At 49.1% G+C, this 24,733-nt stretch overlaps 2 pseudogenes across 2 annotated transcripts; both read left to right on the top strand.

The window, feature by feature from the left end:
* Window positions 1-13,952: 13,952 nt before the first annotated feature.
* On the top strand, window positions 13,953-14,551 carry LOC308413236 (large ribosomal subunit protein uL13-like; annotated as a pseudogene). The gene has a single exon. The product of its transcript is annotated as a large ribosomal subunit protein uL13-like (transcript).
* A 2,859-nt stretch (window positions 14,552-17,410) lies between these two features.
* On the top strand, window positions 17,411-18,828 carry LOC308440263 (polyadenylate-binding protein 2-like; annotated as a pseudogene). The gene is made up of 3 exons: window positions 17,411-17,420; window positions 17,568-18,458; window positions 18,708-18,828. The product of its transcript is annotated as a polyadenylate-binding protein 2-like (transcript).
* Window positions 18,829-24,733: the final 5,905 nt, after the last annotated feature.

Below are 24,733 nucleotides of genomic sequence, written 5' to 3'. Positions count from 1 at the left end.
CAAGTCCGTGTTAGTTTTGTTTCACATAAAGGGTGTGTGCAGGATAAGATTTAACTAGGACATAAGCATGGGAAGGAGGGGCCGCCAAGAGGTTGAGAGGCAGGACTGAGCAGTGGGGAGGTGCAGGTCTGGCGTTGGTCTTGTGCTCCCGAGGCAATGGAGAGCAGAGGGAGCTAGTTTCACTTATTTCCAAAAAAGACTCGAACAGACCATGCACAGTTTAAAAATACTCTGAGAAAAATAGTGGTAGTAGAGCTCCTGGAATTGGGGTCCAGCAAGTAAAACCCCAGGTCACCCCTCCCTATCCAGACCCTGTTGCACCCAGCCCAAGGTTTGCCAGACTGGAACATTTCCTGTCTTAATTATGATAGTCCGGCCTTCTTTATTAACAGTATTATTGTTGCTTTGTTTATGCAGGAGAGGGCTGTGTTGAGGAGAGAGGAGAGGAGAGGAGAGGAGAGGGGAGGGGAGGAAAGAGGGGAGAGAGAGAAAGATGGGGAGGTGCTGGGTGTTGGTATGTGATGATGTTTGAGGACAGCCATGCAGTTTGAGATCAACATGTGCAAATGTCACCAAACATGTGTGGAACCCTGGTTTCCTGGGGTGCAACTCAGTTCCTGGGCCTTGCTCTACTGACCCTGGCGTCTTAATTTGCTTATATTGTCCCAGCAGCCAACACCAGTTTGTATATCTAAATACTAAAGAAGCTGTGACCCAGTATCATTTAGTCATCCACAGAGGCGAACAGCAAACTGGCCGCTTTGGGGCTTTTAGCCCTCTGAGTGGTGCTGGGAAAACAGGTGCAAAGGTCATATTGTCCCCCACCCCCAAAGGAGCAGGAGCTTGCCCAAGGGCACGCAGCCAGAGCCTGCCTCCAAATCCCAGCAACCCAGCTCCAGGGCCCGGGAGGGAATCTGGCATCTTTCTATGTGCTGTTCAGAGCTGGCAAAGAGCAGACACCAAAATGTCCTTGAGTCAGTGAAGCAACGCAGTGAAGAGATTAGCTCCCACTTGGTGGATGAGTTCCTCATCCCTTCTCCTCAAACCTGTGAAGCGGCTCCTTGGGAAGGCATGTTACTGCAGCTCTTGGGCTGCTGGAGTGCCTGTCTAACCCCCTGGTTCCATCTGCTACTTTCTAGAAAAGAATCTGTCTCCAGAACAGTGTGAGCAGTGAAGAGACCTCACAAGAGGGTAAGCTAGAACCAGCACAAGTTCCCCTCCCCCATTTAGATGGCCCTGAGGATGGCTCCCGTACACCCACATCCTCTGGTACAGGCTGGGGGTGCAGTGGGGTGAGCCTATATCACCATTATCATCTTCCCAGGAGAAAACCGACAGCCAGACAAGTTAAAGACATCACCTACCTAAGGCCACTCAGGTTTGTATCCAGAAGGTTCCAGGAGAACATAAGCATTCAGTGGCAGTCCTCAAACTTGCCTGAAGACACACACTACCCCTGGAGGCCCTGCCTGTCCAGCTTCACAATGGATCCCTAGGTCAGGCAGAGACTGTATCCATGACCAGGTACCCTGGAGGAGGACTCCAGCTCTTGGCCTGGGAGAAATCTGGAGTCAGGTTTCGTGGCCCTGCTCCTTGGTGCCTGTATTCATTGTGATCCAGGACAGAGACACAGCCTGGTAACACTTAGGGACCCAGGGAGTCAGCAGAGAGGGGGTGGGTGGTAGGGAGCTGCTTGCTTTGATCCGAAAGACAAAGGGTCTGAGCAATCTCCTGCTAGAGACATTTTCTTTGCCCAGATTCCAAACTGTTCCTTGGTGACACCCTACAGGAAAAGGAGGGAGACCCAGCCCACAGTGACTGAGCTTAGTGAGGGACACACTTGGCAAAGGTTGGCTCTGCCATTCCTACTGTTACAGTCTTCTACACTGACAGCTGGGTAAAGAGGATTCTCATTGCCAAGGAAGTTCACAGAAACCTTGTATGACCTCCCCTAGGAAGCATAACTCCCTGGTGTCTTTGGTGCAGATCCCTCCTTGCATTTGAAAGAGGAGTTTGGGGCTGGAGAGATGGTTCTGTCGTTAAAGACACTTGTTGCTCTTGCACACAACCCAGGCTTGGTTCCCAGCATCCACATGGTGGTTCAAAGTCATCTGTAACTTCAGCTCCCGTAGATGCTGTTCTCAGACACTGCATGCATATGGTGCACACACCCATAGACATAAAATAAAAATAAAATAGAAGTTTCCTCTTCTCCCCGCAAATCCACCAAACATTACAAATGTCACCTTATCTGTCCCTGTTGAACCCTTCTCACCATCCAGTTTCCTAACTAACTAGTACAGGTACCTACAAATGCTCTTGGGGGAAGACTTGAGGTTTATAACATATGAACGTTTGATGCTTTAAGAGGCCCCCTGAATACCACGTGTACCCATGTAATCCCAAAGTGCTCCGGATACCAGCATGCTCTCTGAAACTTCTGGAAATTTAGAAGTGAGAGAGGAAACTGGGCCGATTGTTCAGTGGTTAGAGCACTGGCTGCTCTTGCAGAAGACCTGGGTTTGGGTCCCAGCACCCACATGAAGTCTCAACCATTTAGAACTCCAATTTCAGTCCATCTGAAGCCTCCAAAGACACTGTCCTCACGTGGTACACAGACATACATGAAGGCAAAACACTCAAGACACGTAAAATAAGAGCAAAGAAGATATATTTTTTTAAGCATAGGAAAATTCAGAGAAAATATGAAGGTCGAAGAATAGCCAAGATATTCATAAGTGAAGCAGGGAGGTGTTTTCCTATGAGACAAGGAAGTAGGTAGTATCACAGTGCCAGACAGACTGTCTGTGAAGTAGAAGAGTGTCTAGAATCAGAACCACATAGAACTAGAGTGTTTCTGAAGATGAGTGAAGACAGCGTGGATTTTCTATAAATTTTCCTCACATCCTAGAGCTAGCCCAGCCCAGCCCCACCAAGCCCCGGAGACAGGCACTTGATGATTATTTGACTGTATGTCTCCATAAGACACAGACCAAATGAAATCAAGCCCCTACCTCACAAACCTGTGCAAAATAAGTCTCCCCAACATCTAGGGATAATGTTGGGAAGTGTTTCTAGGTCTTAGAGTAGAAAACACACCACACACACACACACACACACACACACACAGCCAGAGGGAAAGGTTTAAACCAGCGCTCCCTAAGACAGCACCACAGAGTGGGAAACAGGGCAAGTTGGAAGACGTGGTTGGCCATAAACCCATGTATACGTGCGTGTGTGTGCGTGTGTGTGTGTGTGTGTTTCTGTACGAATCCACACCCAGAATACATAGTAAGATTCTGTAACTCTCATTGCTACCACACCCTAGTCTCTGGCTTCTTTGATGTTAGCGGAGCCTCACACACTCCTGCCTCAGTTTGCACAAGCCGTTCCTTTACTAGGAATGCTTTTCCCTAGATGGCTGCCTAGTGAATGTCTCCTTTCAATCTTCACTTCAATGCTACCTTATTAGAAGGTCCATTCTGAGCATTCCTTTTCTTTTCTTTTCCTTTTTACTTGAATTGAGACAGGACCTATTATGAAGCTCTGACAGTCTTAAAACTTGCTAGGTAGACGGCTGGCATAGAACTCACAGAGATCCACCTGCGCCAGCCGCCCAAGTGCTGGGATTAAAGGTGTGTGCCACCATGCCCAGCCTTCTGGGTGTTCCATTTAAGGTAGCTATCTATACACAATCCTGGTGGCCTCTGTCAGCCATGTTTTATTTATTTATTGTTCTCCATTAGCTTTTATGACTTCGCTATCTGTGTATGCTGGGGATTGAGGCTTTACCACAGAGTTTAGCTCCAGTCCCTCTACTACTCTCTGAGAAACACTTTGCTCAGTGAAGTAATGTAGCATTGAGAAGGTCTGGATGTGATGGATGGATGTGATGGGTGGATGATGGATGGATTTGGTGGGTGGACAGATGGATGGGTGTATGTGATGGATGTGATGAATGGATGGATGGATGGATGGATGGATAGATGGGTGGATGGATGGATAGATGGATGGATGGATGGATGGATGGATGGATGATGGATGGATGGATGGATGAGTGGATGGATGGATGGATGGATAGATGGGTGGATGGATGGATGGGTGGATGGATGGATGGATAGATGGATGGATGGATGGATGGGTGGATGGATGGATGGATGGATGGATGGATGGGTGGATGGATAGATGGGTGGATGGATGGATGGATGGGTGGATGGATGGATAGATGGATGGATGGATGGATGGATGGATAGATGGGTGGATGGATGGATGGATGGGTGGATGGATGGATAGATGGGTGGTTGGATGGATGGATGATGGATGGATGGATGGATGGATGGATAGATGGGTGGATGGATGGATGGATGGATGGATAGATGGGTGGATGGGTGGATGGATGGATGATGGATGGATGGATGGATGATGGATAGATGGGTGGATGGATGGATGATGGATGGATGGATGGATAGATGGGTGGATGGATGGATGGATGGGTAGATACGAAACACACAGATACTAAGAGCCAATTTTATGTCATATGTCACATTTCTAACATGTGTCCATTCAAGGTTCACAGTACCTCTGCATAATAAGTCAAGCTGCTGTTTAACCAGAAAACGGAAGTGAAGTAGGTTCACTGAATCAAGAAGTTTGCAGCACCTGAGTGAGAACTCACTGTTTCTCTGACCCACATAAGTCCATCATCCCAAGTGATCCTGGGGAGAGGACTGCTGGGGGGAGTGTAAATGGTACTCAACAGAGGGTGACGACATACTTGCATAGCTAGCTGTACAATGCTTCCTTGGTCTTGTGTCTTCGCTCATCTTTGCTTTGTTGAGAGAGGAATGGCAGAGAACTTCACCATTGACTCTCTGTTGAGTCCCATTTACACTCTCGCCAAACATCAGGAGTCCTCCCAAGGGTCTTGCCTTAGCCAAATACCATGTGAGTCTGCGTCACACAACACATCCAGAAACGTCCACGTTAGCCATCATGCACAGCTGCTTTTCAATCTTCCCTATGGGTCTGGAATTGAACTTAGGACTTCATGCTTACCAACTGAGCTTTCTCCCCAGCCCCTGGCCTTCTTAGCTTCATGAATGTAGCCATCACTATGAGACAGCCAACAGGATCAGGATTCTCAGTGCCATCCTCAGGGTTCACTCATCTGCCTTCCAGGCTAAGAGTCTGGAAATGAGGTTAACGCACGGAATCTGGGCCACACTGTTAATGAACTGCAATCTAGGAGAATATTTGGGATACGGTTTCTGTGTCCAGAAACTCCAGGCTTAACCCTTCTAGACGCAGCAGATGCTCAGCCATTGGCTGGGGGTGTAGCTGAGTGGCAGAGCACACACTTAGCAAGTACGAAGTCATAGGTTCAATACCAAGGGAGTCAGAGCATGTGAGAAGCCAGGAGGGGAGGCTGAGTTTCAAGACAATCAACAGAAGGAACTAAACCAGAACACCTTCTTCCCCCTTATGCCAGGGATCAAACCTAGGTGCTTGCTAACACTAGACAGGCTTCCTGCTGAGCCACATCTCCACCCCGTACCTGGTGCTCATTATGTAGAATTCTTGGTCATGGTGTTGCAGGGGAGGAAAAACACCTTATAAAAATATTTACTACTTTGACCTTGGGCGGTGGCTTCTCTTGCTATGGGAGTGTGAAGACCAGACTTAGGATCCCAGCACCCATGAAAATGCCAGGCGGGTGTGCTGACCTGTGTGATTGATCCCAGTCCTTGGGAGACAGATGCAGGATCGCCAGAGCAAAACAGGCAGCTAGACTAGCTCTGGGTTCAAGTGAGACACTCTGCCTTGAAACTGAAGACAGAGAGCAACTGACAACCAAAGTCACACACACACACACACACACACACACACACTCACACACACATGTTGTGGTTTTGTTTTGTCACAGTAAGAAAAGTGAGTCCTCCTCCTCCTCCCAGTCTATTTGCTACAGGGCAGCTGGAGTAATCTGCTCAAAACTGGCATCAGCCAGGTGCAATCTGATGTTTGGGTAGCCAAGACAGGGGACTATATCACTATTGATAAACAAACCAATAGGGGCTGGAGAGATGGCTCAGTGGTTAAGAGCACCGACTGCTCTTCCAGAGGTCCTGAGTTCAATTCCCAGCAACCACATGGTGGCTCACAACCATGTGTATGTAGTGAGATCCTATGCTCTCTTCTGGTGTGTCTGAAGACAGTGACAGTGTACCCACATACATTAAATAAATAAATAAATATTTTAAAAAATAAAAAAAACCAAATGAACCAAAAAAAGAAAAGAAGAGGAAAGAGTGAGAACTCCCTATCACATGGATGTGAGTGCTTGAATCTGCCCATCCCCCACCCCACCCCCACCCCCACCTGCACTCTACCCTGTCTCCCCCTCTCTTCAGGTCACATTAACCATACCTCAGAGGTCCTTTTGCTCCTAACGTCAGCAGGAACGATGTCACCAGAGCTCATCCTGACTGCAGTTACAAAGGACCTGCCATGCTACAGTGAGCACTCACAGTCACCCTGTACATAGACACTGTTTTTTCTTCAGTTTTTCCTGACTTGGCTTGAGCCTTGGTCCACAGGACAGAGAGAGAGAGCAGATCCAGCAAGCATCCGAATGGGCTGTCCCTGGAGCCAGTGCCTTTGTGCGAATGGTCCCACAAGGCTCTGTCTGAGTATTCGCTGTTGCTGGGCACACAGTAGTTAAACACAAATGTGCAGTACATGCAGGGCTTTGACTAGTGGTTTCCTCTGTGTGTGTGTGTGTGTGTGTGTGTGTGTGTGTGTGTGTGTGTGATAGTCTGTGTGAACCCCAAGTGCCACAGTCTTGGTGTCAAAAAAGCAATAGTAAGAAACAGTGGTACCTTGAAGTAATGAAGCCTACAGAGAGGGAGGTTTGGGGTCATTGGACAGGAATGACACAATAGGACCTCAGTTACCTGCTGGCATCCAGTGTCACTGTTTGGTCAAGTTCCTGTCATCCACCATGACATGATGCGGCTGGAAGGAGCCTCACTCAAGACTGTGCCATGTAGTTTGGCCTTTTGGTCTCTAAAGGCATCCGGCAAATAAACCTGTATTCTTTATAACCTGACTGTGTTCTGTTTGTTTGTTTGCTTGTTTGTTTTATCATATTGTGTAGTCCAGCCTAGCCTGGAACTTTTTAATGTAGATCAGGCTGCCTTTGAATTCACAGACCTGTCCGCCTCTGCCTTTCAAGTATTGGGATTAAAGACTTGTGCCTAACCTGTGGTATTTTATTACATGAACAAGCAACTGAAAAATATAAGGCTCTGTCTTAAGGCTGAGAGTCTGACACATTCTTCAGGGACAGTAAGGCTAGACAGACAAAGCAGTAGCATCAATGGAAATGAAATTCCCAGTGAAGTTCCAAAGTATCAAACTATGTGGAGCCACCTGTGGTCCGAGTGCCTGCCACTCTGTCCCCATTAAGGGCAAAGCCTGAGGAATCTCATCTTGCCGCAGCTGAAACTGAGCTCCCGAGTGGCGATGTTCCCAGACAGGGCAGAGCCACCTGGAGAATAAGGGCTTTAAACCTGACAGTCACCCCCCAGAAAGTGAGCACGCTGGTCCTGCAGGAATCATCTTCAAAGCCGGAGAATCATTTAAGCACAAGTGGGGAAGGGTAGATGGAGCCCCAACCAGATGGCTGGACTGGCCATTCTCTCCTGAGACAGGGGCCAGTCCCACACAGCTGTCTGGGCTGTGGGCTGAAATCAAGACCTGGAATTCATTTTCTGCTCTTTCATCCACAGCCTCTGGGGCCTGCGGTCTGGGGTCAAGTGCAGGTTGCGCCTCGGGGGCTATGGCAGGTGAGGCAAGATTAGCCTCGAGCTCTGCCTGCTTCCCCGTGTGTTCCTGGAAGCATTTTCAAAGGCAAGGAAAGTCCCGGCTGACTGTGGCACCCACTCTGTATTAACAGGTTCCCCTGGACAACAAGGAGAACCTGTAAAGAAATAACCGGTGCAAGGCCACCACAGCACATAGGCCAACAGACTGGCTGTACCAAAATAAGGGCTTTGACACCGTGGCAGAACAAAACACCCATGGCGTGGGACCAGAAGAAGGAAGTGTCTGCAGACAGCACATCCACTGTGAGTCACCCCCCCCCCCGAAACTCCCCAGACCCCACCCATAGCCCTGCTCCTTTGGCTTTTTGAGAAAGGGTCTCACTGTCTTTCGAGTGGTTATGTAGACTAAACTGGCCTCAAACTCACAGAGATCCGCCTGCCTCTGCCTCCCGAGTGCTGGGATTAAAGGCATGTGCTACCATGTCTGGCTCTCTTCTATGTATCTTAATCCCAAACATTCAGCAACCTGTCACAGCTAGCCACAGGAAGCAAGCACCCCGACTTTAAAATGGGCAGGGGAATTGAACAGACATCTCCCCAAAGAAACCCCACGAGTGCGGACACGTACGTAGGAATCTGTCCAGCATCATCAGTCAGGGACCATAGGGCAGAGCCAGAACTACATGTCCCCTCCCTCCTGTAGGATGCAGGGAAATAATGCACCCCAGATGCAGGGACCATTAAACTGCAGCTTCTAGAACAGACAGCACAGCAAGCTTCAGACAGCGAGACAGAGGCTAATCATAAGTTACAGCAAATCTGCTCATGAGTGCGTGGCCAAAATAAATGGAAGCAGGAAACAGAATAGTTATGGGGAGACCTGGGTTGAAAGCAGTTATGGGGAGACCTGGGTTCACAGCAGCAACATGCACAGCAAACAGTAGAAAGCTGCAAAAATTCATCAGTGATGATGGAGAAAACCTATCCACTAGAACTCACAACAGACGCTCACCATACATGAAGAGGACACACGTGTGCTATCCACACACACTGGACACTCGCTGCATGCCTACCATGCACCATGGATGCTCACCTCATGCTTCACACCCATGCTAGATGCACCATGTGTGCTCTGCCAGAAATAAAAAGTGGACTCTGGCTACATTTTGAGCAAACCTTAAAGGCTCTTTGCTTGTTGAAATAAGGCCGACAACCTGGTATACTTGTAGCTCAGGAATGACCTCAGCAATTGAGAGGAGGATGAGGTTTTCAGTCTGCTCTGGTATTTGTGATTCCTAAGGGACCCTGTGGGCAGGCAGAGACACTTGGAAGCAGCAGCACAGATACCAAAACATTCTGCAGTGACCAGTGGAGAGTCTCTGAAGCTTACAAAGCAACTTGGGTACCAGAAAAACGGGAAGAGATTTGTTGTTATGGTCAAAAGGGAGATGGGGATGGGGGAGAAAGGGAGGAAAAGAGAGGGAAGAATAGAGACAGAAACACAGAGACAGACAAAGATACACAGAGAGACAGATACAGAGAGAGATATAGGGAGACAGACAGAGGGGCAGAGAGATAAAGACAGACACACACAGAGAGAGACAGGGACAGAGAGAGATACACAGAGAGACACACACACAGAGACAGAGAGGCAGAGAGACAGACAGACACATACACACAGAGACAAGGAGACAGACAGATACACGTAGAGAGACAGACACAGAGAGAGATGCAGAGAGGCATACACACAGACAGAGGCAGAAAGGCAGAGAGGCAGACACATACACACACACACACACACACACACACACACACACCCACACACACACACACACACTGTGGGCAGAAACAAGCCCTTGGTGAGCCCAGGTGTTAGTTACAATCACAAAAAGAGACTGACACAGCCCCCAACAGGCGGCTGCTGCAGGATCCTGTGGTTTCCACAAAGAATTTGTTCCTTCCTCTTACTGCTTTTATTGTGTGGTCTTGGAATCAAACCCCAGGCCATGAGCTTGTGTAGAAAGTGCTCTACCACGAAGCTACATCCTGAGCCCCAAAGTTTGTTCTGACTTTTGGCCTGATGGGAACAGGACTCTTCCTATCTTATTCTGAAAGCCTTGTCTGTGTGCAGCAGTGGATTCACAGTCTAAGATGGCTCCACACCATGGGGGAACGGAAAGGGGGTGCTATTGATCCTTTAAGAACTCAACCTAGAATTCTCATTTGTGTTTCATGATCTGAAAGTCATCACTACACCATAACTAGTAAGCTGCAAAAAAGACACACCCCCTACCCCCACCTTTCCACCCATACCCCCAACCCCCCACTTCCCCTTCCCTTCCCCCCAACTCCCCATTCCCACCTCCCCACTCCCCCAACCACTCCCAACCTCCCGGATAAGTCTAGCCACATCCTTGGCCTATATACTTCTGCTTTTTGTTACTATAACAAAAGACCTGAGGTTGGTTACTTTGTTTTTTCCCCAGGGTTGGTTACTGTTAAAAATGTATTTGCTCTAATTTTGGGAGGCTGAAAGTCTAAACAACGTAGTGCTGGTTCCGTGAGGGGCCTCTGCCCTGGGTGTGTCACTTCATGGTGGGAGATGCATGGGGTGCTGTAAACGGCTGTCCTCTAGATGTGACATGGCTCCTGCACATAAGAACTCATAGCATCTGTGGTCACCTGTACAGCATCATGTCTAGGTGGTAGCACCTCCACCCGCTGGGCCATCTTGCCACCTTCCTTCCTTCCTAGTGTCTATGGACATCAAACACATCACCGGCCATGGGAAAAGGGATGCCAATGGTGTGGCAGCAGAGGCTAGCACAGCAGCGCATGCCCAGGCTCAAGGGCATGCAGATCTCTGGATTCCACTGAGCTGGGCACTCAGGCTTGCATTTCCGCCTCTCCTGTGAAAGGGGGCCCAAGGTTGCCCAATCTCATCTGGTCCCCAGATGGCTCATGAAAGCCAAAGGACTCGTCTGCTTGCTACTGTGTGTTGCTGAGATTCCTTTATATACTTTGTTACATGGTGTGATCCGTGGCTGTTGCAAACTGATACAAAAAGAATTATAAACAAGCAAGTATAATATGACAGGGCCAATACTATAGTAACAATTAGAGAGGTGAGATTATGAACCAGGCCGGTGTCTCCTTAGAATTCACGCTTCTAAACTCTGCCTTCCCTCCTCCCTGCTCCCAGCCCCCACCCAACCCCGCTCCTCCTGGACTCAGTGCTAACATTTTGTGAGTGAGACAGTTTTCCCATTGGTGCCTCAGGATGCACTGTAAGGACACTCATCCTTGTCCCCTGTCCACTTCCACCGGTTACAGAATAGTCCCTCACTCAAATCCCAGGCGGACCATAAGAGCCATTTGTCAGCCCCAGCTCCATCCTTTCCATGGCTAGAGTAAGAACCCTTAGTGTGACCGGTGGGGACCTGATTTCTTAAAGAAATAGTCTGATGGGAAAGCAGGTCCTGAGCCCGATGCTATGTAAGAATCCTTCAGCTGGCCAGGTGGGGGTGGCGCACGCCTTTAGTCCCAGCACTCAGGAGGCAGAGGCAGGTGGATCTCTGTGAGTTTGAGGCCAGCCTGGTCTACAGAGTGAGTTCCAGGACAGCCAGGGCTACACAGAGAAAGAACAAAAAGTAACAGTAACCAAAGAAAAATCCTCCTGCATGCTTCTGAGCCCTTACTTCCCCGAGTATGAACCAAGGCTAGCCACCCCACCATGCCCTGTTTTGGGACGTATAGAAGGGGATCCTGAAGATTATCATATCTACAAATACAGATTCCCTTCCCTAAGCCCAGCTAGAGAAGGAAACTGAGCCCCAGGCAATTCCCACCAAGGCCACCAAAGCCAAGATTCCTCTGTGGACACTCCCAGTAAGCGGAAGCCAGTGTGGGATGGCAGAGTGGTCACACTGCCCAAGCCAGGCAGGCCTCAGTCCTGTTTCCTGGATGTGTGACCTTGATCAAGACTCCTTACCAGTGAACATCCCTTCCCCTTCCACAGGGCTGCTAGTGGACATGGGGGGCCCCAACCACAGTGGCTGTTCAAGCACCAGAAAAACCACAAAACAGTTCCGGGTCACAGAGTCTGAGGAGGAGGACGAGGTCACAGGTTCCGCAGCTGCTGCCCAACAATGGCCAGTGTGATCATTTCTTACAGTCCCATCTGCCCAGCATACTGTCCACGCCCCCATCTCTGTCCCTAGGTACCTCGGCCCATTTAACATATCAAAAATGAAAGGTGTAAAGGACCAGGGTGGACTGAAGGGCACGGGTGGCAGCCCCGGGTCTGTCATATGTGAGTGCCACATGCTGGAGGGGGGCTGGGACTGCAGTGTGGCTTTCGTGTTCTATATTTACCAGTACGGCTCCATCTGATCCCTGTCCAGCGCCTGCCTGGCTCCCGGGGCACTGTTATCATTGGGCTGGGTGCCTTATCTCCAAGCAAGGCTCAGACGGCTTTCTGCTCTCAGGTTGGAACCTCCACAAGTCAGACTTGAGATGCTTTCTACGTGACAGCCTATGTCCGGCAGTCATCTCCGAGGTCCCTCTCACATTGGCCTCTGCCCTTCCACTGTGGTCCCCTCCCCTTGGTCACTGCCCTTCCACAGTGTCTCAGAGGGGGCTTCTTGAAAAAACTCCCCAACCCAAGCCACTCCCAAACCATTCTTTGGCCCTCTGAACTTTCCCCCCAAAATGGCTACCACTGGTCCATGATGAGCCATCTTAGCACTATTCTGGAAGCTCAGACCTCTTCCGGGGACCCAAGCAGACCCTTCCCCAAGCTTAAAGATGACCTGTGGGATGCTTCCTGATTGTCTGCACAGCATTCTACCATCCGCTGCCCCCAACTCTGCTCCGACGGAAGCTGAGTTCTGCCCAATAGTAGTAACTCCCCACAGGTCCCAGCAGCAGAGCATCAGACATCCTTAAAGGGATTACTTAAAACCTGTAGGAGGACTGGGAAGACCTCAGGAGCACTGACCAGGAGAGCGCTTAGAAGGAGCCATTCAAAGGATCCATGCTCACCCCCAAGGAAAAGACAGAAGCAGTAAGAAAACCATGCTCCCACTAGCAAGGACCTTGGCTCCCAATGCATGGCTGTGGGTCCAGAGGAATGGGCCAGAGAACAAAGGCCTGGGAACAAAGCCCTTCTCCTTGCATCCAATGGGCTTCGGCTTTTCCCCTTCCACTCCTTTATTGTATTTTCAGTCGAAAACAAGCTTCACGCAGAGCTGTGGCTGTGGTTCAGTTGGTACTGTGCCTGGAGCCTTGGATTCCGTCCCAACTACCCAGAAAACTGGGGGGTCCCAACTACCCAGAAAACTGGGGGGTGGGGATCCGTACCTTTCATCTCAGCACTCAGAGGTAGAGGCAGGAGGATCAGAAAGTCAAGGTCATCCTCACCTACACTTAGAGGCTAGCCTGGGCTACATGAGACCCTACCTTAAAAGAGAGAGAGAAAAGAAAGCAATCAGTGGAGGGCCCACACTAGCTCTGCCAGGCTCAGCTCTGGGGTTCTTGGTAAACAATAACAATCCTCCCTCAATCCTCCCTCCACAGACCATCAGACCAGCCTGAGTTTCACATCCTGTCTTAGCCATGCCTAAAGGTGGGGGTGGGTAAATTGTGCCCCCAAATATCTGCCCATGTCAAATTCCTACAGCATGTGCATGTGGCCTTCTTCTGAAAGGGGTCTTTACATGTGTGATTCAGAACACAGAGATGAATTCCTCCTGTGCTACCCAGGGAACTCTAAAGCCAATGTCCAGTGTCCTTGCGATGGGTGCCCAGAGGGAGCAGTGAGGTAGGAGACACTGTGTGACGACAGAGCAGATGGTGAGGTAGCCTCATGCAACTGGAAGGAGCAGGAAGGACTCTCTCTCATGTCCTCTGGTGGTGGCGCAGCCTTCACGTCCCTTTCTAGTTCCTGCTTCCAGAATTGGAAAAAAAATATACTTGGGCACTTCATGTCCATTTGTTATAGGAACCTTCACACTAGACAAGACAGCCCACCTTCCTACAGGGTGAACTTGGGACATCACTGTCACAGTAAGGATGACCAGCATAAGACAGTTTGTGCCCTCCTCCTTTCCCAGGTGGCTGCCGAAGATGGTGGATGGGCAGGTTCTAATACTGAATGGCCGAGGCCATTTTCTGGGCTTCCAGGCAGGTACTGCTGGGCCAGAAGGTGGTGGCTGTACACTGTGAGGGCATCGACATTTCTGGAAATTTCTACAGAAACAAGTTAAAGTATCTGGCCTTTCTCTGAAAGCGGATGAACACCAACCCCTGTCCTCGAGGTCCCTACCACTTCCAAGCTCCGAGCATCATTTTTTGGCTCACTGTGCGAGGCAGGCTGCCCCACAAGACCAAGAGAGGCCAGGCTGCCCTGGAACGCCTCAAAGTGTTGGATGGGATCCCTCCACCCTATGACAAGAAAAAGCAGATGGTGGTCCCTGCCGTCCTCAAGGTTGTGCGGCTGAAGCCTACCAGAAAGTTTGCTTACCTGAGTCGCCTGGCTCACGAGGTCGGGTGGAAGTACCAGGCAGTGACCATCACTCTGGAGGAGAAACGGAAGGAAAAAGGCCAAGATCCACTATTGGAAGAAGCAGCAGCTCTTGAGGCTATGGAAACAGGCAGAAAAGAATGTGGAGAAGAAATTCTACAAGTTCACAGAGGTCCTCAAGACCAATGGACTACTGGTGTGAACCCAATAAAGACTGTTTATGCCTCGAAACAAACAAATAAACAAAACAGTTCATGCTATACCTAGCCTTTCACAGGACAGGGCCCTAGGAAGGCTGGCCCTTTTTGCTGAAAGCAAGGGCTGCTCTGTAATGGGTTTCTAAATGGGGTCCTAAAACATGAAGACACAAAGCTCTCTTCAACTACCCACACCTTTAAGGGCCGCCTATTGGGTACTGTTAAAGGCCTTTGGGCTCCTGGACAAGAATGTTGTCCCCCTTCCCAGTTTTCCCTCTGCAAACCTCCATCCCGTCCCCCACATCCCCTGCTTCTATGAGGGTGCACCCCACCCACCCACTCCTGCCCCACTGTCCTAGCATTCCCCTACACTGGAGCATTGAGCCTCCAAAGGACCAAGGGCCTCTCTTCCCACTGATACCAGATAAGGCCTTCCTCTGCTACATATGCAGCTGGAGCCATAGGTTCCTCCACTTGTACTCTTTGGTTGGTGGTTTAGACCCTGGGAGCTCTGGGGGGTCTGGTTGGTTGATATTGTTGTTCTTCCTATGGGGTTGCAAACTCCTTCAGCTCCTTCAGTCCTTTCTCTAACTCCTCCATTGGGGTCTCCATGCCCAGTCTGATGGTTGGCTGTGAGTATCTGCATCTGTCTTACTGACTTTTGCTCGTTTATTTTTAGTTTCATTTGTGTGTGTTTCTTTGTTGTTGTTTCATTTCTGTTTATTTGTTTTAAAGAGAGAAAAGACAGATTTGGATGGGTATGGGGGGGTGGGGAAGAATCTGGGAGGGGGAACATGATCAAACTATATTATATAAAATTTTTAATAAAAAAAATCTTAAAAGATTTAAATTTTTAATTGTGTGTGAGTGTGTGTGTGTGTGTGTGTGGTGTGCATGAGTGCAGGTACCCCCCAGATGACAGAGATATCAGATCCCCTTGAAGCTGGAGTTACAGTGGTTACAAGAGATGTGGGTTTGGAACCTAAAGTCAGGCCTTCTGCAAGAACAACATTCTGGTGTGTTTTCCAATAAACAGTATGGCTAAGACCAGTGGAGCAGACAAAAGAGCTTACTTGGCTTCCAACTCGAGGCAGGAACCTAGAGGCAGAAGCTAAAGCAGAGACCAGGAGGGATGGCTTACTGGCTTGTTCTCTGTAGCCCACTCAGCTTAGCTTTCTTACCTAACTCAGGAACACCTGCGCACCGCGGGCGGAGCCCTCCCCCAATCATCAATCTAGAAAATGTTTCGTAGTCGCGCCCACAAGACAGTCTGATGGGGGCAACTCCTCAGGTGAGGTTTTCTCTTCCCAGGTGACTCTAGTTTGTGCCAAGTTGACAAAAAAAAATAATAAATTAAAAAAAAGTAATCTGAGTAAGCTGTAAGTGGTCTAAACCATTCAGCGATCTCTCTAACCACTAAAAGTTTCTTTTACTGACTCTGCCCGCAGCCCTGTAGTGCAGGGTGGGCAAAAGACACCCGGAGGCCTGACCACTAATTGGCCACTGGGTGCCACTTCTGTGAACAAGTGTGTGGTGGACAGATGGAAGAGAGAGAGAGAAGCAGAGTGGTTTGTGAACTCTGAAGAGAGGCAGACCTGGAGAGTTGGGGGTGGAGGGGAACAGCCTGGTGTAAGCAGCCTACACTGTCACCTAAGGCCGTGGTGATGTCCTGGCACATCTGCCAGCTAGGGTCATGTCTGGGTCCATGGCTCTACTACTACAGGGGTCCACGTTGATGTCTATGACCCTTTTGTTACCACCAAAGGCCATGTGGATGTCCCCTGGTCTGGTCTGCTGCCTGGAGCCATATGGGTGTCCCAGGACTGTGCAGTGCTGGCCCTGCCCCTCCCCAGCTATGGCACTTGGGAGAGCTGGCCCAGGTGGCACAGGCATGGGAGAGCTGGTGGACTGACCAGCTCAGGGCCAGATCTAGGGCTTTGAGTTGGCCCCACCCTAACATCTACCTCATCTATGATCTGGTAGAGCACAGAAAGGGACAGATCCAAAACTGCAGGATCTCCATGATACAGGGAAACAGTAGGATATCTGAGTGGGATTGGGGTGCATGACATGAAATTCATGAAGAATCAATAAAAAGTTTTTTAAAAAAACCTTTTTTTCTTAAAAATGACTGTAACTCACAGCAAGTTGCAAAAGCAGCACGTAAGGGTTATTCCCTCAGTGGTATTATTTAATTATATTATAATAAATATAATATTATTTATTATTTAATTATAAATCAATAATTACTTAGTTACTATTCTATTGCTGTGAGGAGCCACCATGAGCAAGGCAACTCCTGTTAAAGCATTTAATTGGGGGGGGCTTGCTGATTATCACGGCAGGAAGCAGATAGGCATGGCACTGGAATAGTAGCTGAAATCTTTACATCTTCAGGGAACAACAGAGAGAGAGAGAGAGAGAGAGAGAGAGAGAGAGAGAGAGAGAGAGAGAGAGAGGGAGAGAGAGGGAGAGAGAGGGAGAGAGAGGGAGAGAGAGAGAGACTGGGCCTGGTGTGGGCTTTGAAACCAAACCTCAAGGCCTACCCCTGATGACACACCTCCTCTTATAAAGCCACACCTCCTAATCCTTCCCAAACAGTTCCACTCTCTAGTGTCTAAGCATTCAAATATATGAGCCCACTGGGGGCCATTCTCATCCAAACCACCACAGTTATGTTTTCCATAACATTTGGATCAGCAACAGACCACATGTATGATGGTGGTGATGTAGGATTGTATGACCTCGTGCAACTTAGCCATCTTCTTTTGTATACTCTGTGACATTTGCAAAAAGATGAATGTCAGACTGTGTCCTTGCAAAGTGACACACAACTACAGTTGTAATGTATCAGCAAAAGGCAAATGAAGCCAGGTGTGGTGGTTTAGACTTGCAGTCCCTGCTAAGGGGAAGCTGAGGGAGGAAGATTTCAAGTTCAACACCAACCTGAGGAACACAGTGAGTTCAGGGTCACCTTGGACACCTTAATGAGACCTTGTCTCACAAATAAGAAGTAACAAGATGCGGGGCTCCGGGCGGGGGGGGGGGGGCGCCATCTTGTGCCTGGGGCCGGTGGGGGAGGCCGGGGGAGGAGGACCCGGGGGGGGGCACAGGGGACTACAGAATGGCCTGGAGTCTGAGGGCTGAAGCCTGGGGAGCTGCTGCCGGAGCCCGAGCCCGAAGAGGAACTGCCCCGGCCCCGCGCCCCTCCAGGAGCTCCGGGTCCTGGGCCCGCCTCGGGAGCCCCCAGCAGTCAGGAGGAGGAGGAAGAGCCGAGACTGGTTGAGACTGACCCCGGAGACGGAGCCATTGAGGACCCGGAGCTAGAAGCGATCAAAGCTCGAGTCAGGGAGATGGAGGAAGAGGCTGAGAAGCTAAAGGGGCTACAAAACGAGGTAGAGAAGCAGATGAATATGAGTCCACCCCCAGGCAATGCTGGCCCAGTGATCATGTCTCTTGAGGAGAAGATGGAGGCTGACGCCCGTTCTATCTACGTTGGCAATGTGGACTACTACGGTGCAACAGCAGAAGAGCTGGTAGCCATTTTCATGGCTGTGGTTCAGTCAACCGTGTGACTATACTCTGTGACAAATTTAGTGGCCATCCCAAAGGGTTTGCATATACAGAGTTCTCAGACAGTCAGTGAGGACGTCCTTGGCCTTAGATGTGTCCCTGTTTAGAGGAAGACAAATCAAGGTGATTCCCAAACGAACCAACAGACCAGGCATCAGCACAACAGACCGGGGTTTCCCACGTGCCCGATACTGCGCCCGGACAACAGCTCGATTCTACAGTGGTTTAGATCAACAACTGTAGATCTCAATTCTACAGTGGTTTTAACAGAAGGCCCCGGGGTCGAATCTACAGGGGCCAGGCTAGAGCGACATCATGGTATTCCCCTTACTTAAGGAAGTGTGTATTAGGAGGAGAGAGAGGAAAAAAAGAGGAAAGAAGGAAAAAAAAGAATTAAAAAAAAAAGAAGTAACAAGAAGGCTGGGGTTGTAGTAATAGTGTTTGCATGGCAAGTGCAAATCCACGGGTTCGAGTCCCAGCACTGGACAAACAAGAACGCACAAAAAGTGTCCCATTCTATCATCTCATGGGAGCTCCCCTCGTCGCTGCACTGCACCCACCCTCACCACTGTCTCCTTCCCACGTCAGTGGCTGCATCTCTGGAGAACGGGCCGCTGTGGACTCGATCGCATCTCACCCACACCGACTGACTTTGCACTCAGCACCATTCCTATGTGATCCACCCACGCTGTTGCCAGGAATGTCCTGAGCAGCGTTCATAGGTATCTGAAAGGGTGTGCACTTGCTGGAGGTAGGCCAGCACAGCAACTGTACATTCGTGTACAGGAGTTTGTGTGAAAACACCTTTCCAGGTCTCTAGAGAAACCTTTTTTTAAAAAAGATTTATTTATTTCATGTATGTGAGTACACTGTAGCTGTCTTCAGACACATCAGATCCCATTACAGATGGCTGTGAGCCACCATGTGGTTGCTGGGAGTTGAACTCAGGACCTCTGGAAGAGCAGCCAGTGCTCTTAACCACTGAGCCATCCCTCCAGCCCCAAGAAACTTTATTATTAAGCAGTGCCATTCAGCTCTTTACATTGGGCCTCGTCCCCACAAGAGATAACTGAAGACTGGATCATGACAATAACAAAAAGGTTTCTGAACACTAAGTGACCAAAAGTCGGCTCAAAGTCAAATGAGTTGACACATCCGGGCTGCTTCTGTCAGCCCTGGGGACTCTATCATGGCTCTGAGCACGCAACACATACAATCTGCACTGTGAGTACTGTATGATCGGACAACAGAATGCCCATACATGCTGCATGAACCACCTCAGCTCAGGTTCAGACTCAGACTCATGTGTGAACACACAAAATAATTTTCTGCCATTAAAGAAACAATATGATTTAATTAGGGGGGGGGGAACGAAGATCTTCAGTATCTTTCCTAACCACCCATTAACACAAAAGCATTTAATTAGCATATCTTTGGTTGGATCGTATTAGAAAGCTCAATCATATTTGGGGGTGAGGAGAGGAAAAGGTTTGAAAGCTCAATCTTAAAAGAAGCTCTTTGCATTAAGGAAGAATTAGATTTAAAAAAAATCCACATGTTGAGTGGATAACTGAGTCTAGTTCACAGCGCCCATATCTGTCAGATCACAATGGTCAGTAACTCCAACTCCAGGAAACCCAACAACCCTTTTCTGGCTCCTGCAGGCACCTGCACGCAAGCGAAGCACATAAACTCACACGTGAAAACACAAACATAAGTTTAAAAAGAAGAGTAAATCTTAAAAGTCATTTACTGAGTTTTTGCCTTGGCATAAGGATAGAATTTCTAGTAAGTTCTGAAATGGTCCTAAACATACCTTGGCCATTTGTAACTGTGTACTTGTGCAAAATAGCACTCTCAGAAGTGGCCATTATAAAATAAAAATATTGATTGATTCTGAAAAACAGGTAAGATGTTCTACACCCCGCAGCATCAGATGATTAATTTTTGTGAAGAAGTAAGAAAGTACATCCACTGCCTCAGCTGACCTCTCCTCCTCAACCCCAGCCTTGGAATATACGAGCTCTCCCCTTAAATAAACCCATTCCTCTCATTTGGGGGATACTCTGGAGATGTTTGCAACCAGACAGTCAAGGTAGATTGTAACAGGAAAAAGAACGTCAGAAAAAAAGGTGATATGGGAGCTGGTTCCCGATGTACGAGGTGACCGCCGAAGGACTGTGGAGTGTGACCCAGAGGCACCACTCCTGCTGTTCGGGGTCTTTCATTGCCCAATTGGAAGAGAGTTCTACTCTCCCCCTTAAATCCCAGAAAAACGGATAGAGCAGAGATGGAGTTGGGTGGACAAGAGAGAGTCCTGGGGTCAGGACCCTGAGCTCAGCCTGGTCCCAGTGCAGCCCAGGTTCCCACAGCTTTCTCTCCAACCTGGGATCCCCCCAAAAGCTTCTAGTCCACTTAAAAGATTTATTGCTATTTTAAAAAAGCAACGTTGTATATCATGTATTCACTGTGCACAAAATGGACTCTTCAGCTATCTTACATACGTGGAATTATTTGTCCTCTGGTTCACATCCATATTTTTGGGGGTTTGTATCTGGAGTCAACCAAATATAGATCAAAAACTCTTCAGGACGTGGGGCTGCAGAGATGGAGCAGCAGTTAGGAGGAGTGTTCTGGCAGAAGAGACAGGCTGGGTTCCAAGCACGCAAACAGTGCCTAACAACCATCTAGAACTTCAGTTCCAAAGGATCTTCTGGCCTCCCTGGGCAATTCATGCATGTTGTGACCAACATACATGTAGGCAGAATACACCTATGCACAAACATTTTAAATGTAAAAATTCAGGAAAAACAATACTATTCCACCAGAAGCTATCACACCCACCCAGAGATGATTCACCGGCTGTGCACAGCAGGCCCTAAGGAAATGCTACACTCTTCTGTATAAGGGCTTTGCACTGTGGATTTGTGCTGTGTAAACAGGGACTGTGCCCAGCACAATGGCTTCCACCTGTAATCCCAGCATTTAGGAGATAGAGGCAGAGATTCTGAGTTAAAGGTATCCTGGGTTACACAAGTCCAGCCGAACCCAGGAAAGACACTGACACTGTTTCATAGAGAAAAATAATAATAAACGAAAACCGGGCTGGCAATGTAGCTGAGTGGACAGGGGTGCCTGCTTGGCATGTACAGAGCCCTGGTTCCATCCCCAGCGACATGCACTAGCATGTGTGCACGCACGCTCGCGCGCGCGCACACACACACACACACACAGGAGTATAGTTATTTGCTCCTATCATCCAAGTAACCGGAAATGGAGGAAGGGGGGGTCTAGAGTTCACGGCCATCCTTAGGTACGGTTGACTTTGAGACAAGACTTGGAAAGAAATCAATAAAGAAAATGTCAACCAGACCCACAGATACTGTGACTGTACAAAAACACTCCGCTAACTATGCCCCCACCTACTTTCCCAGATAGAGATAATTTAGTCCCAGGCTGTAGGCTAAACAGATATAGGAGAATAAAAAGGCAAAAGAAAAGTGGATATAAGGACAACACAGACAGGAGCTAAAGGACAGCCCCATTCCATAGCCTTGCCCCATAGTCTCGCCCCACAGCCCCGCCCCACAGCCCACCAAAATTGGGAAGGGGGAGGGGCAAAGACTCATCTAGAGAGGGGTGTTTAGCTGCTTCCAGTGTGTCTGTGGATATTGTCAGAAGCAGGCTCCAGGAATGTGCGGACAAACCACAAGCCAGACCAACTACAGCTGTAAAATGTATCATCTCAACCACACACACACACACACACACACACACACACACACACACAAAAGATTCATACTATGTGTGTTTGCTGGTGTGTCTCTTTCCAGCCCAGCTCTAGCAATAATGCCCACGTGTGGCAAGCTGCTCTCTGCCCTTCCCGTGAGCTGCTCTGTGCAGAGAGCCACGAGATGATGCAGGTCTCTTCATATTTCACCTCCGCCTCTCCACTTACTGTTGGCCACAGTGCCCTGCCCTGCTGTAATCCTGTGGCTCCGCCCTGCTGTAATCCTGTGGCCCCGCCCTGCTGTAATCCTGTGGCCCCGCCCTGCTGTAATCCTGTGGCTCCGCCCAGCTGTAATCCTGTGGCTCCGCCCTGCTGTAATCCTGTGGCCCCGCCCTGCTGTAATCCTGTGGCCCCGCCCTGCTGTCACCCTCAGGCTCCGCCCTGCTGTAATCCTGTGGCCCCGCCCTGCTGTCACCCTCAGGCTCCGCCCTGCTGTAAACCTGTGGCTCCGCCCTGCTGTAATCCTGTGGCCCTGCCCTGCTGTAATTCTGTGGCTCCGCCCTGCTGTAATCCTGTGGCCCCGCCCTGCTGTCACCCTCAGGCTCCGCCCTGCTGTAATCCTGTGGCCCAGCCCTGCTGTCACCCTCAGGCTCCGCCCTGCTGTAAACCTGTGGCTCCGCCCTGCTGTAATCCTGTGGCCCTGCCCTGCTGTAATCCTGTGGCCCCGCCCTGCTGTCACCCTCAGGCTCCGCCCTGCTGTCACCCTCAGGCTCCGCCCTGCTGTAATCCTATGGCCCCACCCTGCTGTCACCCTCAGGCTCCGCCCTGCTGTAATCCTGTGGCCCCGCCCTAATGTAATCCTGTGGCCCCACCCTGCTGTAATTCTGTGGCTCCACCCTGCTGTCACCCTCGGACTCCGCCCTTCTGTAATCTTCCACTTCTGTGAGTCCATTCCTTCACCCTAGTTACAGCACCTGGACTTCTTCATGGGGACCACCACCCCACTTTCTTGACACCTCTCCCTAGCTGCATGACCACCCCATTCACCCAGTCACACATATAAAAGTTAAAATCTGGGACCTGCATATGAAAGAAAGCCCACAATATCTGAGTCTGGTTTATTTTACTTACCACAAGGACTTTTGGCTCTGTGCCTTTTCTTTCTAAGCATTTTTTTCTGCATGGTTAAATACAGTTTCGTTGAATACATTACCCCATTTTCCTTATCGTTCATCTGCAGATGAGCATCTTGGTTGGTTCCATTGACTGGCTATTGTGAACAGTGTAATAGTAAACATGGATGTGTGTATTTAATTCTGTGGCAGGATTTAACATCCTTAGGAGGTGTATAGCTGGATCATACGGTCTTTTTACTTTTATGCTTATGTATATGTCTGTGTGAATGTATGTCACATGTCAGGTGCCACAGAAGGCCAAAAGAGGGGCCAGATCCATTGGAGCTGGAGCTACAGGCTGTTGTGAGCCACTTAATATGGATGCTAAGGAATCAGCTTGGGGCTTCTGCAAGAGCAACAAATTCTTTTAATCACTGAGCCGTCTCTCCAGTCCCGGGTCATTCTGGTTTGGGTTTATTTATTTTATTTATTTATATTGGTTTTCCAAGACAGGGTTTCTCCACAGTCCACATTCTCCCAACACTGAGTAAGAAATCTTTGCCAGGATTTGTTTGTTTGCTTGTTCTTCTCCCTCTTTTTAAATGTATTTGGCTGTATGTGTCTGTATACAATGTGCCTGGTGCCCAGGGAGGCAGGAGATGGTACTGGATCCCCTGGTACTAGAGTCACAGATGCTTGCAAGCTGCCGCATGGTGCTGGGAATTGCACCGAAGTCTGGAGAAGCAGCCGGGAGTCACCGGTCCCCACCTCTCATTTGCTTTCCTGATGTCATCCTTCAGATAATTCTGACTGGGGTGAGCTAAAATATCAGACTACTATTTTTATTTATATTTCCAAAATGGCGAAGGATGAGGAGTGTCTTAACCTCTATTGGCTGCCTATAATTCTTTCTTCTTTTAGAACTGTTCATTCGGGTCATTGGCTCACATTCTGACAGGATGATCTGGGGGGTTCCTGCTGTTTGATTTCCACAGTGCTTTGCTTTATTCTAGATATGCTCTCCTGGGGTAACGTAAGATTGACAAGGGCGTCCTGAGGTTCTGCAGTCTGAGCTCATGTGCTCTTCCTGCCAATTCTAGGAGCCAGTGCCTATGCTCTGGACTCTTCTGGAAAGTTCTCGTCTGTGTCTTGAAATGCTTTCTCCCGGCAGTTTTGGCATTTGAAGTTTTTTTGTTAAAGGTGTTGGTCCATTTTTAATTGTGTGTGGGGGGGGGGGAGATGAGAAATATGCACTTGGTTTCCCTTGCTTTGGGTATTTGGGGGTGTCTTTTGTGTTTCCATATACATTTTAGGTTTTTTTTTTTTTTTTTTGGTCTCTAGCTCTGTGAAAAACCGTCCCTGGAATTCTGATGGGGTTTTTGCTGCATCTGGAGACCATTTTCTGTAAGAAAGAGATTTTCAGAATTTTCTGCCAGCCCATGTTGTGAATTCATTTTGACTACCACTTACTTAGTGTCTCTAAGGGGCACAAAGATATCTGTTTGGAGTCACATGGGACTTCCTGCCCTTTAATGTATTTGTCCTGATTAAGGTCAGCCAGGCTGTTGGATCTGAGAAGGGAGTGTGAATGTCCCCTTCAGTCTTCAGGACTCATTGGTGTCCCCAGCTGCACATCTGCCAAGAGTGGGCTCAGGAGCCTGGCACGTCTACACCCACACTTGGTCCTCTAACCAACCACCTCCCAGAGGCAGATGGCCAGATGTGGTTGGTACTCTTGTCAACTTGACTACATCTGGAATTAAAACCCA

This window comes from Micromys minutus (genome assembly GCF_963924665.1).
Source record: "Micromys minutus genome assembly, chromosome: 31".
Lineage (NCBI taxonomy): Eukaryota > Metazoa > Chordata > Mammalia > Rodentia > Muridae > Micromys > Micromys minutus.
The sequence above is the reverse complement of the archived record's forward strand: the minus strand, read 5'-3'. Positions and strand labels throughout refer to the sequence as shown.